This window comes from Ascaphus truei, chromosome 6 (assembly GCF_040206685.1).
Source record: "Ascaphus truei isolate aAscTru1 chromosome 6, aAscTru1.hap1, whole genome shotgun sequence".
NCBI lineage: Eukaryota > Metazoa > Chordata > Amphibia > Anura > Ascaphidae > Ascaphus > Ascaphus truei.
The window spans coordinates 106744492-106755781 of NC_134488.1; the positions used below are offsets into that span (position 1 = coordinate 106744492).

The 11290-nt window shown below is 42.7% G+C and overlaps 1 long non-coding RNA gene across 1 annotated transcript; it reads left to right on the plus strand.

The window, feature by feature from the left end:
- Positions 1–199: 199 nt before the first annotated feature.
- LOC142496536 (uncharacterized) lies at positions 200–10386 on the plus strand. The gene is made up of 3 exons (XR_012802039.1): positions 200–321; positions 8510–8781; positions 10014–10386. It is a non-coding gene; the product is annotated as an uncharacterized LOC142496536 (long non-coding RNA).
- Positions 10387–11290: the final 904 nt, after the last annotated feature.

Genomic DNA, 11290 nt, shown 5'->3' on the forward strand with positions numbered 1-11290 from the left:
CGCGTGGGAGGAGAACCCCCTTTTTTGTTTTGTGTCCCCGTTAGGTTTTACGTGTTTTTTATGTAGTCTTAATAAACTTTTTTAACCTGCCTCCCACCCGGTGAGTTGTGAGTGCTTCAGGCATCTTCGGCTGTCCGCTAATCTACTCCGCTGTTCTTGGCTCTTTCATCCGATTGGACACGGACCCTCAGCAGCAGTGCAGGGATAGAGGCTGGCAGATCAACACCGCAAACGACTCCGGAAGAGAGAGCTTGATTCCTAGCACTCAGTGGGACCAGATGGAGAGGAATACAGACTGCGACATGGAGTAGGAACACAGAGGTATTTCATTTTATATTTTCCTTTTGTTTGGATATTTCTACCAACAGTCTACACTGAGTTTACTAACTCCCTCCACATTCAGGCCTATCATCTTCCTCACGGACTGACTGCTGTTTCATTACACTGCCAGCACCATATTATAACCGCACCCAATGCTGCTGATATGCCAATTTCTAACAACTTTAGATTATGGGTTCATTTACCCATATTATCAGTTGTCTTGTGAGCTATGAATGGTCAGCTTTTTCCACTGATCGTACCAGAGCTTACTGCTAGGAGGGAAGCAAACTAGTAGCCATAGATGGCATGGCTATATTTATAGATTTATCATTTTTCAACCAACTTCAACCAAACCTGACGCTCAGCAATCAGCACACCACCCGCATCAAACCAGCCAGGTACCGCTCAAGCACTCAGGCCCTTTCCAAATTAACCAAACCCAGCTGAAGAAGCCCCCCTGTATTGTATTGTATGTCTTTATTTATATAGCGCCATTAATGTACATAGCGCTTCACAGTAGTAATACATGTGGTAATCGAATAAATAACAGATAATATAAATAACAGATCATGGGAATAAGTGCTTTAGACATAAACATAACATTAAGGAAGAGGAGTCCCTGCCCCGAGGAGCTTAGAATCTAATTACATGTACATACGATCCAGCTGATACAGCTCCTCTGCCCAATCATAAGCCCCATACTGTAACTCCACCCACTCTGACAAGGTTTTATCCCACACCCACAAAACATTTAAAAGCATTACACTTCGTCCTCAGCCTTTTTTCCCCCCTCTCTTTTTACTTTTAAACCACTTCTCTCGGGTGGGAGATTTTCCCCAGGCTGGGAGCATGTGGCTGACCTCCCAGGCCACTTCCTCCCCCTGTATGACCTCCACAACACATGCCCCTATCCCTTTACCATTAGCCACCTCCTTGCCTTCCTTTAGAAAGGTTAAGACATCCATGCCCCCTAAGGGTCAGATAAATGGGCCCATATATACCCAGGCCCAGGCATCATAACCCAGCTAAAGGGAAAGGGGGTATCCATGTCCCCCAAAAGGGGAACACAAGGGGGGAAAAGGGCGGCATAAGCGCAGTGATGCGATCATGCTGCCCTTTATAATATATATATATATATATATATATATATATATATATATATATATGTGTGTGTGTGTATATGTGTGTGTGTATATATATATGCAAATACAACTGTATGCTCATCTGCATGTCTTAGGCAGGTCTGCAACCCCACCTTTCCCCATCATCACCCAGCATACAGCACTTATTTTTGCTTTCCTGTGGAGGGTTTTTGTCACTTTTTTTACTCACCATAACTTAACTCAGTATTATGGTATATATATATATATATATATATATATATATATATATATAGCAACTGTAAATATTCCTGTATATTCATTTGCATGTCTTAGACAGGTCTGCAACCCTGTCTTTCACCATTATCACCCAGCAAACAGCATTTCCACTGCAGCAAGGGATTCTGGGAAATGACATGCAAATGAGCACACAGTGCCACTTTTTATCTCATGCTCACATTACATGAGCAACCCTTAGTCAATGCATGCTGCTTTAAACACAGCTTTTAAGCAAGGACTTGGGAGATGCAAAGTCAGTTAACCCACTCACAGACATGTTTCAACCTTGATGGGTCTCATCAGTGTGAGGTTGGCTTACTGACATTTGCTCAAATGAGATAAGAGTAGGTAATCACCACGACTATTAAGGTTATGGTGGGTAAAAAAAAGTGACTGAAACCCTCCACAGTAAAGCATAAAGCAACTGTAATTATTCCTGTATATTCATTTGCATGTCGTAGACAGGTCTGCAACCCTGTCTTTCAGCATTATCACCCAGCAAACAGCACTTCCACTGCAGCAAGGGATTCTGGGAAATGACATGCAAATGAGCACACAGTGCCACTTTTTATCTCATGCTCACATTATGTGTGTGTGTGTGTGTGTATATATATATATATATCAGGGCTCTCTAAATACATATAACATGTGATAGCATGATATCCAAAGCGACATAGTCACTACAGCTGTATCATGAGCAATCAGACCACACACATTGTTCATTTCAGATTTTGATTTAAGATAAAATTACAGGGTTATTGGCCTTGAATTATATACAATAAGGTGTATCATGCCATGGATTCCTGGAAGTTAAGAGCGCTTCAGTTCTCCCCCACCCCCCGTCACCCTCCCTCCCCCTCCCCTGTACTATTCTGTCTGTGACATTCTCTTATCACATATCACTTATCACATGCTTACAACTAATGCAAGTGTTCTAAAGTCAGACGGTAGGAAGTCAGGCTGAACGTGAAGGACCCTTCACTTTCAGGGATGTGGTATTTCTGGCAGCTCCAACAACCATTTCGAATCAGAAAGGCAGAGAGAGAAGGAGAGCGCGTGTGTTGAAAGAGCAGTGCAAATCCTTTTGCTTCTGGCGAAACCTGTTAAAGATCTGTATTCCTGGGCAGCCACGGGGTAATTGATTCTTGGCATGTCCAGACACTCGCTATGGAGTATGCATACATTCCACACAGCTTAGTCTAATAGTGTTCATGGGAGGGGAGGTGATAGGAGTACCCACGGAAGGACAGTTTTATGAAACAATACTCACTTCCCATCAATGCATTGATTGGGTCACCGATACAAGGCCTATACGAAGGACCTGTATTGGGAGAAGTCCATTGGTGATAACCAGCTCCCACCTTTGTATCCATACAGACATGTAGATTGCTAATCATTTACAATGTGCACTTGGAATAGGAGAAAATAAATTGTGTGCTGCTAACGACCAGTTATAGATTAAAACAATTGTAACAGGGGATTTATCCCTGTACAGGAAATGTGCCTCTAATCTAGCAGTGTGGTGGTTAACTGCTGGTAGTCAATTAACCAACACCACCTGGCTGATTAGGTTTGTTAGAAAAGCCTGCCTTTGAGACAGGAAGTGAGATTCTTCCTGAGTCTGACAAATTGTGGGACTGACCATAGGAACAGACGTCTTGAGCCTGCCAGAAGAAACTGCACGCTGCCTGCAAGACACAGGGGAAAGTACTTCTAAACCTGGAGAACAAAGAAGCTTTTCCCTACAGAGACAGATAAGACTTTCCTTTCTAACTTATTGTATATCTGCACATATCAAGATATATGTTTGGGGCTGGGAGACATGCTAATCTAAAGGGTGTTGTGGACTGCATAGGTTTAATTAGAAATACTACCAAGTGGAACAGAAGCTTTGTTTGACCCCTTATTTGCCTATGTTTAAATGATTTTCTTGTGTTAAAGAAACAGGCGCAATAAAAGCCTTATTTAATTTCACCTTAAAAAGTCTCCATTGCATACCTCTGCACACGTCCTCTTACAACAATATATGCTTCTAAAACATTGTTCCCATATAGTGGATCTTGGATTTGAATAAAGTGGAATTTTTTTTGGAAAGGTAGATAGTGTAGCCTACTCCTCTAGTTACGTCCCAATCCGTGAATGCGGAGGTAAATCACATGGAAAACCAGAGAGTATAGCACATATAATCACTCAGTAATAATATATGCACCTGGATTGAAAACTGGTTAAAGGACAGACAACAGAGGGTTGTCATAAATGGAACTTTTTCAAGTTGGGTTAAGGTCGTGAGTGGAGTACCCCAGGGATCGGTACTGGGACCCCTGCTTTTTAACTTGTTTATTAATGACCTTGAGGTTGGCATCGAGAGCAAAGTCTTTGCATCTTTGCTGATGATACTAAATTGTGTAAGGTAATAGAATCAGAGCAGGATGTCATTTCTCTTCAGAAGGACTTGGAGAGACTGGAAACGTGGGCAGGTAAATTGCAGATTAGGTTTAATACAGATAAATGTAAGGTTATGCATTTGGGATGCAAGAATAAAAAGGTGACTTACAAATCAAATTAAATGGGGATAAATTGGGGGAATTCTTGATGGAGAAGGATTTAGGAGTGCTTGTAGACAGCAGGCTTTGCAACAGTGCCCAAAGTCATGCAGTAGCTGCAAAGGCAAACAAGATCTTATCTTGCATCAAACGGGCAATGGATGGAAGGGAAGTAAACATAATGATGCCCCTTTACAAAGCATTAGTAAGACCACACCTTGAATATGGAGTACAATTTTGGGCACCAATCCTAAGAAAAGACATTATGGAACTAGAGAGAGTGCAGAAAAGAGCCACCAAATTAATAAAGGGGATGGACAATCTAACTTATGAGGAGAGGCTAGCTAAATTAGATTTATTTACATTAGAAAAGAGGCGTCTAAGAGGGGATATGATAACCAGTGTTCGACAAACCCTGTCGCCCACTCGCCCCTGGCGAGTGGAAATTGGCTCGTGGCCAGTAGATTTCCCCTCCTCTGCAAAAAAAAATCCCCTGCACAAAAAAACAAAACAAAGCTCTACCTGATTGGCTGATTTGGCGTGACGCGGGATGGAGCTGCCAGCGCTGAGCAGTCAAGCTGCCCTTCTGTCTCTGCACAGGTAAGTGTGGTTTGTGTGTGTGTGTTGTTTGTGCGCGGTGTCCCTGCCTCCTGCCCCGGTCCCTGTTGCTGTCTGCCCGCCCAAGGCTGTGATGGCAGATACAATAGATTTGTTCAAAAAAAAGGTTGGACATCTTTATTGAACTGGACTGTCCTGTATTAAGATGCTCTGTCCAGTTAAAGATTAGAGGTAATACTGCACATGTATGTGTCCAGTATTCCCTCTCTGGACATAGTGATCTGGCCAGTTTGGGGGGCTGTGGGATTTCCCTAAGCAAGGAGACAGCAGGGCTGCTGCTAGGGGGCAGGGCAGCTTCCTCCATCCTGATTGGCCGCTGCTGGGTAGTGCAGCCAATCAGGAGGAGGTGTCAGGAGCCTGAGGGTGGGGACAAAGCGAGGAAACAGCATGGAACGGAGAGAGGTGTGTTTGTCTCGAGCGTGTCGCACCTTTCCCTATTGTGTAAAGTATTTTTGGAGAAGCCACCTAGCAACCCTAGGCATGGGAGGGGCATGTGGAAGATACACAGACACGCTCGGGGTTCTTGTATTTGCTGTGCCATGTACCATAGAGAGTTTTGTTGCTCGTCTTTATACAGCTCAACTTTAACGCCTGGTTTACAGGGATTTTCAAACCTCAGGTCATTTCTTTTTCATAGATAACAAGGCAAATAGCGGGTCAGTGCCTCCTATCTTGTAAAAATATCCTAGTTACCCAGCTGTGGACATGCACGGTGAGATTTTACTGTGCACCACTCCTAAGTGCCATTAATAAAGTGACATGGTAATTGTGGCTGTAAACAGGCCGTGTGGATTGATCGTGCTCAGTCTCAGACTGCCGGAAGGCTATTTTCTCACTTTGATCAGTAGAAAAAAAAAATGCAAAGTATCATATATTATCAGTCAATGCAGAGCCAAAAATTCTTCCCTGACACCCGCACAGGAGGGATAAAAAAAAAACTTCCTTTGTGCTTTCCTTGCAGAGAAAGTAAGGTTAATGAGCTAATACATTGACAGGAAAGTTAATAAACGGCTGCATATTCTTACAATGACTTATAGGCATTTCCTCTGCATACTCACCCATATTTTTCTTAATTGCAGTAATTAAATTAATTAAAGCAGTAGTGCCACCAAGCAAGGCATATTGTATAAAGGACTCCCCTTATAACCATTTCACTGCTGCTTGGGTGTGTGGTGGTGGGATAGATATATTTTAAGGAGAAGTGCACCCTCCTCCTGCCCTATGAATGACATTGTGGCTTCCTTTTGGCCCGCGCCACAAGAGATGCCGCCATTTTGTTTCCCCGGAGGGAACAGTACGGCTGCTACTTTTACAGGTATGTATCTCTGGAGCCAGGGACTTTCTGGGTGCCAAAATTAATGTGATTCGGCTCCGGGACCCTCTGCTTCTCTTGCTGGTTAAAAAAAAAAGAAGTGTGTTTGGGGCGGGGGCTGTAAAAATAAGCAGGGGGGGCTGCTATTCATTACTTTTCAATATTAGACATACAAACATAATTGCAAACGTCACAACGGCAATAATAGAGACTGCAAAATATACCGTTGTTAACTTTGAAGCAGTATATATGCAGCCAGCAGGGATTGCCAAATCCAGTCCTCAAGAGCTACCAACAGGTCAGGTTTTCAGGATATCCCTGTGTCGAAGACTGAGCCACCTCTGCTGAAGCAGTGATATCCTTTACACCTGATCTGTTGGTGGCCCTTGAGGACTGGAGTTGCCCACCCCCCTGCTTTATACTATGCTGTAACTTGTGAAAGTCTGCCCCATTTATTCCTCAATATTAATAATTATACCTTCGCTATCCCCTGACATAAGAAGTAGTAATATGTATATTTGATGTAGATGTAATTTCCCCGTGATACTTGCTGTTGCGCAGTTTAGGAATACATCTGAAATGTTTTTTTTTTAAATACCGTAAATTGTAAAACACGACTAAGTAAATTGATTTTATTGCAGCTCCGGCGATACCAAATAACAACCCACAAGGGGCAAAATCTGTGAGATTTGGGTATATTAGGCCCCAAAAAATCATTTTAAGAAAAAAGTAGCTATTTTGATTTTATCAGTAAGACTATTAAATGCTAGGGGACTACTTACAGTATGCCAAAAATCTGGTCAGACTGCCTATAAATCAGTGAGATTTGACGTTCATGGGTTACTCCAAGAAACTGAACCAGTCTGATTTAAAAAAAAAAAAAATATTTAACCTCTTTCTGCTGAAATGGAAGAAACGGAAAACAATCCCAAAATGCTTTTTAGACAACCCCCTCCCCCCAAAAACGAAGCAATACCTGGATTAATTTAATTTAATAGCCTCAAAGTTCAAATATTTCTAACAGGGATTTTGCATGCAAATGCTATTCCCCCTCACATTTCTGCCCCAGAGTTAGCAATCTAGCCTTGTATTAATTTCCTCCCCTGTTTTTTCCCTTTGGCCTTGTTTACCAAAGAAAAGCGAGAGCTGATGAGACTTTAAGTATTTAATATGGGGATTTGCACGGCATGCGGCCCGGAGAGACAGGCTGACAGGTTAATAGGTTCGCCTGTTTGTAATGTTTGTTCTCTCATTTCCCCCAGCAGCTCAGAAGCTGCTAACCAGACATGTTTCCCTGCTTGGCCAGGGAGGGGTGGAATGGAACTCCAGTGATGGATGTGCGGAGAATGATTCACCCTTAAAGCCCGCGCTGCGGAAGGGTCCTGCTACATATTACTATGCACTGAGCCGCCTCCAGGCAGAAACCGGTTAATGAGCGGGGCAGATAATTTATTATTTAAAAAGCTATTGTATTATTCATGCTCTTGAACGCTCAGGTGTGGGGTGTCCGGTTTCCCCGTGTGCCGTGCCAGAAAAGGGGGGGGAAGGTTGATGCTTTGCTCTGGCTGGCATGCCAAGCCCACTCAATCATTTAAAGGGATGCTTAGACCAGGGGTGGCCTACTCCTGTCCTCGAGAACTACCAACAGGCCAGGTATTAATGATGTCCCTGCTTCAGCACATGTGGCTCAGTCAACGACTGAGCCGCCTGTGCTGAAACAGGGATATCCTTACAACCTGACCTGTTGGTGGCCCTTGAGGACAGGAGTTGGCCACTTCTGGTTTAGACAGAGCTGCTACTGATCTGGGGAGGGTGTTTACCAGTCTTGTACTCATCGGTGGTGGTGATGAAGATGGTCGGGGTTGTACCAGTTGGGTACAAATGCTTCACTTTGGTGATGGTCTGCTGTAAGACACGCCAAAAAGGAGATCGAACGCACGGCAGATTTGCTGAATAGAAAAATGTATTGCGCACAATGCATTTTTCTATTCAGCAAAGCCGCAGTGCGTTGGATCTCCTTTTCAGCAGTTCAGATTCGGATTACCAGGACAGGTACCCATTGAACCAGCAGCACTGGTAACATTGAATGTATTATTTAATAGTGGTGTGCAGCATATCACTTCTTTTCTGCTGTAAGACACCACAGAGTTTAAATGGTCTGAGCTTGGTCTGCTAACCTTTTAATAATAAAAAAAATAATGGACTACACTGGTGGCTCTGGAGAGGTTTTCTAAAATTAGCCTAGGTTGAACTTCATGGACAATGGATGTTTTTTTTTCAACCTCCTCTACTAAGAATATAGTTACAATGTCACTTTCCTGATTCCTTATCTGCAGCATAACATCAGGGTACTCCTGATGAAGCACAAATTGTGCGAAACGTTGCACCTGTCTGGCGTCTCATACAGCTCTTCAGCTACAACAGAGCCAAACACACCGGAGTAGACGGTACTGATGTAACCGGGAAGTGCCGGTTGCTTTGAACTCCCAGCACTAATTACATCCCAGCGCGAGGGAATACGACATGTCCGAGTGGTGGACATTCCTGGACGTTTCATCTGGCTTGGCGACTATTGCGCTATGACTCGTCTACTACACAATACCTTATTGTAAGTGTATATATGCTATTAATGCCTTTTTAATAAAGGTTTATACTTGCTTGCGGTGCGCTCTGTATTCTTTTTCCCGTTTCTGGAGATTGCCCCCTGGCGATACCTCGAGGAGCTGGGGAGTGCTCCTATACCGCAGCAAGGAGTTAAAGTTGCACGCAATTCCCTAACACCCCCCCGCCCCCCACCCCCAAGATTTCGGAAGCACGAGCGCGGTTTCATCTTTTCCACACGGTAATACATTTGGGGACATTTTTCTTCACACACTGTAGCACACAGGAGCAGTTGAAGTGGTTTGTTTGCTGTTTCAATAAATCCATGCAAGTATTTATTTATTTATAAAATATTTTACCAGGAAGTAATACATTGAGAGTTACCTCTCGTTTTCAAGTATGTCCTGGGCACAGAGTAAAACAAATAGTACATGGTTACAAGTACAGTTAAATAAATGAACAGGGTATACATTATATACAAGACATTGCGTGCACAGTTAAAGAAAATGTATATTATGAGCGTATGAAACAGTTACAGACCAGGTTAAAATGTGAGACAGCCTTAGATTTGAAAGAACTTAAACTGGTGGTGGATGTGAAAGTACGCATTAAGTCTAGAACAATGCATTGCAGGCGCTCTTGGCATCCAAAGGGTTAAGGCTGCCGCGGCTCTCTTCTTGCTTTCCTGCTGCTCTTGTACAGTATCATCTTTGACTATCCTTTAAAATGCTACCAGTCCCACCTTGCAGTATACATTACATTTGCTACAAACGGAACACTCACTCCAGCATGTAACACCTTGTTTAGAATGTCTAGTGCTTGTTTTATGGTTCAAGATATTAATAGTTTTTCCCATTTTGGCTGAAAAACTTAACTTCAAAAAGCACAATAACAAATTCAATAGAATAGATAATGCATTCTGCTTTTGTTAGAGGCTACAGTAGGAATTATACCTAATGCCCCATAATCACCCCTAATACCTCATAATCATACTTAATCCCCCAATCATTCCTCATAAGTGAGGTAAGAACGTGGCAGTTTTAGGAAATTTCTAATGACAGCCGTATTTGAGAGGCCCTGTAAAAAAATAATAATTTGACATCATTAAAAAAAAAAGCCTGCAGGATCTGACATTGCGTGGGACAGTTCAAATATGTGACTTGGTTGAAAAAGAAAATGACGAAAGGGGGGGGGGGGGGAGGGAAGGGAAACGCTTTAAAAAATGTTTTACCCTTGCAGACCAGCAGTCCGGGGAGCGGAGGTGCAGGACGATGGTTGAGGGAGTCTCCACGAGCTGGGTGTTTGCACATTTTGTCTTTGCGAGCTGTATTACTTTTTAAAGTGTACATGCACCAAAAGATTACCGCCGTGGGAGTCCCATGCACAAGCATGGACCCCCTACCCCACCATCGCGGCAGAAACTGTCCCTAGTGCTGAGGACAGCAAGTCCTGCTACATCTGTATATTAAACTACAGTATATACACTTTTTATTTAAATCCCCATGGGCTGTTAGTACACTCTTTGTTTATTTTTAACATTGACTGTCTTGTGTTGTGTGTGTTTTACTGTCTTAGAATATTCTATGTTTAGAGACCATATGTATGGTTTATGTATCTGGGCAGTTTACCCATTGAGCTGAGGAGGGGTTGGATCCTCTCAGCTGTCTATGTGTTTGTTTTAATAAATAATTACTAATTCTATCCCTTGTGCATCTTTTTTTTCTCAGTATATACACTTTCCCTTCTCTTCCATATTGACCCATCTGGAGGTATTTCTGAAGGCCTGATGCACATTGACGTGTGTGCGCGTATACAATACCCTCGACAGCCTCTGATTTACCACACTATATTTTATATTGCCGTGTTTCCCATATTTGGGGTATTTATACATATAAAATAGTTAAAAAAACTGTAAGCACAAATAATGACAAACAGACATATGCTACTAATGATTTTAGGTGAGAAATTAATTTTTTTGATGCAATCTTTCCATTCATTAAAAAAAATAAACTATTCTTTATGCATAGCTTCCATGGTGCACGTTTCATGTACAAAGATTTAACTGTGTAAATCTGTCTTGTCTTCTATTGACACTTCTTCCATTCATGAGTTGGAATATTACAAGGCGCTTGAGATACTCTATGAGACGAATAGCAGCAACGCAATGCAAAGGGGTTTGATGATTCTCAGATAATTGCCAGAGGTCATCCTCACCTCTACAATGCACCAGAGCCACACGATATTCAAGGAGAAGAGAGCAAAAGGCAAACCTGCCTTTCCTGATGAATGGAAGAGAACACTGCAGATGAATGAGCCAAGATTGAGCTCTTTTGCAGCCCCCAAGGGCAAAGCAATGACTGTTAGCAGTAAGAGGGAAGAATCATTTTACCCCTTCAGTGCCAAAGGGAATAAGATATGCAAAGGTAAACACATACATAATGTCACGTTCCTCTTTCTCAGGTTAGCAGTCCAGGAGATGTTCCTGGAGATAATCCTAGCCTCGGGGGGTGTTGTTT